Raw genomic sequence first — 6,000 nt, forward strand, 5'->3', positions numbered from 1 at the left:
ACTCAGTAAGCCAACCAGAAGGCAAATCCTCCTGCAAATCTCATTCAACAAACGGGGTAACCAAGATTCCAAGACGTGAACTGACTTCTCCAGGACACAGAGTGAGCTGGGTTCCCAGAGGAACAGGGCACAGGAGCAAAGCCTTTAGAGTCACTGCTTTCTATCAAATCCTACCAGACCCTTAATCATGAAGCCTGCCACTCAGCCTCGGACAAGCCATTACACTACAGAACACCACCAACACGCGTCATCATGCACAATGTGCACCAATGACACTTTAAAATGGGCAGTTCTGACTTATCATCCCTAGATTTGCTAATGCTACAGCGCTGCTGAAAATAAATAAACAGGGTTTAAAGCAGGCTTTCAAACATGGATGGAGGCTAACCGGTTGGTCACGGCACACTGTTCTACTCAGACCTAATCCTAAACAACAAATCAAAGATGTCTCAGAAGAGAATGCCTAGGGAATAACAGTAACACACTGAAATATTCTCCTCCTATGAGAAAAAAACTTCACAGGGAGATTGCTAGTGGGTCCAAGGTCTCCATGTCTTAGAGGGGTTTTCTTGGATGGGTAGCATTTATGTCAAGATACCATCGGCAAAGGATACAGGAGGAGCTAAAGCGATGGCTCAGTTGGCAAAGTACTTGCGGTGCAAAGGTAAGGGCCTGATTTAACTCTCCTAGCCCTTCATTAAAGCCAGGCATGATAATACAGTATTCCCTCCGCAAGATGAAAAGGTAAAGACGGATTATCCTCCGAGGCTCTCAAGGCCGGTTAGCCTGGTATGCACAGGAGTCAACAATAAAGACGAAACTTGGTCTCAAAAAAGGTGAAGGTTAGCAGGATCCTTTGACCATCACATGTGCATATGACAAGTGCATGCACATATGCATGCAGGCCCACATACATCACATACAGGAAAGACACTGTATGGAAAGGGCATGTCAGTTTTGTCAGGAAAAAGCCATTTATCAAATCCTAGTTTTCTTAACTCAGGCAAGGAAAGTATCACCCACATAATCAGTAATAACTTAATACAACATTTTTCTAAAGCTCATCCTAAGAGCCTTGTGAACATAGTGAGTAGCTGTTGGTCTCATCAAACACTGTAGTTATGTCTCTGGAATACTTGACGTATTATATCACAAAGGCATTGTCTATTTTAAAGTTGTGGATAGGAAGATATTTAAGGTTCCATTTTCCTTAGATAAATTTAGATACCTACTAATCAGGGAAAGCAACAAAACACAATTCTAATCATCACGGGAAGGGTTTCAAGTGTTGATTCCTGTTCTAACAGCAAAAGAATCCAATATTTGTTTGCTGTTTCTCCTCTGGCAGGAAAAGCCCTCAGAAAAATAGAAACATGACATAGGAAATAACTGTTCTAAAATATTGTTTGCACACGTGTTCTTGTAACACTTGTCTTTTCCTAGATAATGTTGTAGTCTGTGTTCATATTACTAAAGCTAATGTAATGCATTACTCTGTTACACTGCAGCTCCTCAAGCTTTTCAACCACTTCTTTAGGAAGTTTCAGATGGCAGGATTCTGCCCCCACTCCTTAAAGTTGAATAGTTTAAAGTATCCATTTGGGGAAGAAGTAACAGTATAAGAGACCAGCTGTCCCACTTACACCAGAATAGGGTCCCAACCTGAGTCGTTTCTCAAAGGCTCTGAGTAAGTGTGGTACATGGTGTTCTCCTGAGAACTTTCTGAAGGCATCTACCAATCGAACGCATCAAGTTCAAAAGGACAGTGGCAGACATCTTGCACCTGTGACATCCCCCACACCCACACTCCACAGATGAGACCACTCCCCACTCCACTACCCTTGTTCCCACCACATTTCTGCCTGCCTGGGGGGATAGGGGTCCCCATCCTCAGGACAAATACTATCTTACCAAACAGATTCCATTTCTAAGATTCTCCGAATTCTAAGAAACCCAAATTTTACTTTCAAACGGAAACAAGACAAAGCCTGTTCCTAAGTTCATAAAGAAATGCCCCCCTCAAGAGCCCTGTTTTCATAAGGTCATCCACAAGAATTCAGGTATTACTACCATGGCTCTTTCAGGGAAAGATCTGGAATATCATGATGAGAAAGAAAATAAGATTTAGGGTACCAAATCCTAAAACAACAGATAAGCGGTCATAATTTATTCTTAAATTGGTAAAATGATAAAACAAATAACAAAAAGGGCCAGCCTCACCAAGTTTCTTATTTCTTGATATCAAATGATATTGCTGTTATCATTTTATGATGCCCCTTTATGACTTTCATTTAAGACACCGGGCACAAGGCAAAGCCAGTGACAGGACTTTTTAAAACTGCCCCCTCTAAGAGCTCATTGGGTTTTAGACACTGACCTAATTCTCTCTATGTGAACCCTCTCCAGCAACCCACTCCATCCGCAAGCGATCGGGACAGTCGTGGCTGTGCAGAATCTTGCTACAGAACGGTTCCAATTCTCCATCTGATTTATCCAGCTTTTTTCTTTAAGTCCCACACTCCCTTGGCCTTTTGAGCTTGACCTCCTGTTTTCAGACCTCTTCATCAATGGAGAGACCACCTATCATTGTTTCTACGGGACTCCGCATCCCTCCCTCCGCCCAGCTAGTTTTCGTCGCACAAATGTCATTTCTGGCGTCTGAGCCACCATTCCTCCCAGCGGGCAGCAGTGGGGCGTTCGGGATCCCGATGACCGGCTTCCCTGATCGGGCCCTCAGCACACAGCCATTTTCTAGTTAAAACGCTCTCAACGTTGCAGTGGGTACAACTTTGCCCCCTCCTCCTCTCTGGGTTGCTGGGCTCTCTGCACCCCAGGAGACGCTGGATAGGTTTCAGAGTCTCCAGCAAGAGCGCGCCGCCGGGCGGGCAGGCCGGCCCCAGGGCAAGGGGGCGTGCGCTACCGGTCGCCCGCGCCCACCCGCACTTTGCCCTCCGCAGTCTCCGCCCGGGCATAGCCCGGTGTCCTCGCCCGGCCCTGCCGAGCCCAAGCTCCGGGTGGGAGTGAGGGAGTAATGGGAGTGACGGGGCGAGCCCGCAGCCAGAGCACCGGCCCTGCGGCGTGGGGCGAGCGGGACTCCGCAGCAGGCGCCCGCTGCAGATGCGGCGGCAGCTGCTGCAGCTGCGGCTGCGGCTGGGCGACCGGCGGTGACCGCCAGAAACCGAGCAGCAGCCGCGAGGGCACAAACAGCCAGGCTCGCCGGCTGCCCTGCTCCGGCGGCGCACTCCGGGTCATTCCTCGGATTCCCGGGCTGAAGGCATGGAAGAAAGCGGGGCTCACCAGCGCTGCGCGGCGATCGATCGGCTCTGAACCCGGCTCCTAGGTTTCGCAGTCCGCTGAGCGCCCGGATCAGCTGCGGGCTGCAGCACGCGAGCTTCCTACTTAGAGCAGCACTGGCTCCGGCGACTGAGCATGCCCAGTGCGGCTCCGCGAGGCCCGCGCAGGGAGCAGCGGCGGCGAGATTCCACTTCTCCAGGCTTTGGCGGCGGCTGCGCGAGGAAAGGCTTGGAGGGGCCTGGCGGAGCCGGGCGAACCCAGCAAGGCGGGGCCGGGGGCGGAGGCCGCGGCGGAAGGGGGCGGGCCGCGCTCCCAGGGCGACCCCTGCAGGTGGAGGCGGCCCCGCTTCGGCACAACAGAGAGGAAGGGGGCGCCAGGGTGACACCCAGAGGCTGGGGGTGCGGGACAGCCCGGGTATCCCCTCCAGGTGGCCTAGCGTCTGTCTGCACCAAAAGGCAGTTTGGGGAACTCTTCTGTCACACGTCTGCGTTCCTTTAGAATGGAAAATTATCACAAGATGAAGCTGCCCACAGCCTTCCTGGCTAACTGGACGTTAAAAGGTGAAACTTCTGCCTTCTGCCTCCTCATCCCCAACGCCCAGACATATGCCACACACGAACATTCCTGCACTGGAAAATCACAGCGAGATAACGCCAAGCAAGAAATACATCTGCGAAAAGGAAAAACATAATCTACTTGCTACCTGTTTGTTAGCCAGGAAGTAGTGGATTTACTGAAGGCACCCGGAGGGCCTTAATTTGTTCTTCACCAAGCCAGAGGGAGTTAAACTGATGCCTAGGTCACACTCAACTGAGAAAGGTTGCTGAAGTAGCATGCTAGGTCCCTTTCCCCGGGCCGAATGAGTGGTTGTGCTGTATTGCACAAGCTCCTGTAAGTAACAAATTCCCAGATGCTGATGTGGCTGCCATCTGAGGACTAATCATGAGGACTCTAATGTCTAATACAGAGACAATGCTACCTACTACCTCCTTTAAAAAGGTAATTCTGAAAATAACTGTAACTACTAAGTAATGACCCTTTTCCAACGCACTCCTCCCTCAGATAATAAACTCAGATTCATCCTCCCTAGTGGAGATGGGCATGAGTTTATTGAGGCTCCACAAGTTCCCTTTACTAGACCTGGGAGTACAAGCAAATTTAAAATCCCAGCCCCTGCCTTCATGGTGTTTACGGTCCAGCAATGACTGACATGCACTGAATAGTTTCTATAAAATGCCGTCTTCACCATCTCCATACACAAGGTGTTGACATGTAAAAGAGATGGGTTGTTGGGAATGGGCAGAATGCCATGTGTTGGAGGAATCTTTTATCCTATAGCCTTTTCTATGATCAATATTTCCCTCAGACTCTGCAGAAGGCCAACAGTACCACTACAGAAAATTTTCCATAAATCTATGCAAGTTCACTCTTGGAACTGAGCCTCTGCATCCCAAGACTTAACGAGCTGTGAACCGTCGACAGTCAAAAACCAGGGAAAAAATAATTGGGGGGGAAAAAACTGTAGAGGGCCTTGAGACACCGGCTACTGAGTCCTTCACGCCCACACAGAGGAGGAAATGAACCCAAGCCCACCCTGCATGTCTTTCATCGCGGTGATCTCAGCAGGCTACTACACCGAGTCCCCTTCCACCTTGATCTCCTTGCCCGCCAACGTCCAGAGCCTACCCTATCACCGGATTCTCCCGGGCTCCCCGGTCGAACCGCGCCTGCCCCCTCCAGGCGGTCTCCTTAGACACGCAGGAAAACCCGTGCTGGAGTCCGCCGTGGCGGCGGGGCGGGGCGCGCAGGCGCGGTGGGCTCCAGGTTGGGCGGAGGCGGCGCCCTGCTCCACACCTGATGCAATCACCCTTCCGGAAACCCGCAGGGTCTCCAGGATCACCGCCGAAACGCTTCCGCGCCTGCTCCCGCTTCGGCCTCTCAGCCGGGTCGTCTGCTTCGTAGGCTCTTGCCCCTAGCGGCCTGCAGGAGGAGTCGGGAAGTCACCTCCCAGCCTTCTGAATACTTGGATGTCCCTATAGTGAGGGGCGGGCTACGGAGCATCCTGCAGCTGCCGGAGGAAATTCCCGTAGTTATTTCCAGGGAGGACTGGCGGAACTGGAACGCTGGCTTTGAACTCCCCTTTGCTTCCTTCCTGCACCCTACCCACAATTTCTTCTCTCTTCCTGAAAGGGACGTTTAAGGTGGAATGGATTGCCAGGTGCCCTGGCCAGCTAAGTAGGTAACCGCACCTTAGCTGGGCTGGAGAAAGCCTGCCACTGCACACTCACGTTATAAATAAGTAATTGGCTTCCCTGTACCTCATCGTTTAAGATCACAAAGAAAATCATTTCTCATTTTACCACCTCATGCAATTTTGATGGCTATTGTGAGTGGGTTTTCCCCTTAGTGCTGACGCACACATGAACTGTTTTCTTCAGAAATGAACTATTCCAAGAATATCCTGAGCACTAGTTTTCGTTAAGTATGAAGTCAACACTGGGTACAACACATTAAAAATTACCTCCTGTCAATTCCCATGAGGTCAAAAGTCCTACTAGGTGGAAGTGTGAGTGTTTCAAGGAATTTTAGTGGAAAGAACACTTACAAGAACGTTGTAAAACCAACGCTACACCAAGTGTTTAGATTCCATGAGTATTTACTTCTTCATACTCCAGAGGTGTCAATGGCTTCCTTAAAGAAGACAAT

General features: G+C 50.2%; 1 protein-coding gene across 1 annotated transcript in view; it reads right to left on the reverse strand.

The window, feature by feature from the left end:
* Apbb2 (amyloid beta precursor protein binding family B member 2) overlaps positions 1–3,404 on the reverse strand; it is a 317,577-nt gene extending 314,173 nt beyond the window's left edge. Inside the window, exon 1 of the mRNA XM_032917153.1 lies at positions 3,298–3,404. The gene's annotated coding sequence lies outside the window, so the exon portion shown is untranslated. The remainder of the gene's footprint in view (positions 1–3,297) is intronic.
* Positions 3,405–6,000: the final 2,596 nt, after the last annotated feature.

This window comes from Rattus rattus, chromosome 11 (genome assembly GCF_011064425.1).
Source record: "Rattus rattus isolate New Zealand chromosome 11, Rrattus_CSIRO_v1, whole genome shotgun sequence".
In the NCBI taxonomy this organism is placed as follows: Eukaryota; Metazoa; Chordata; class Mammalia; order Rodentia; family Muridae; genus Rattus; species Rattus rattus.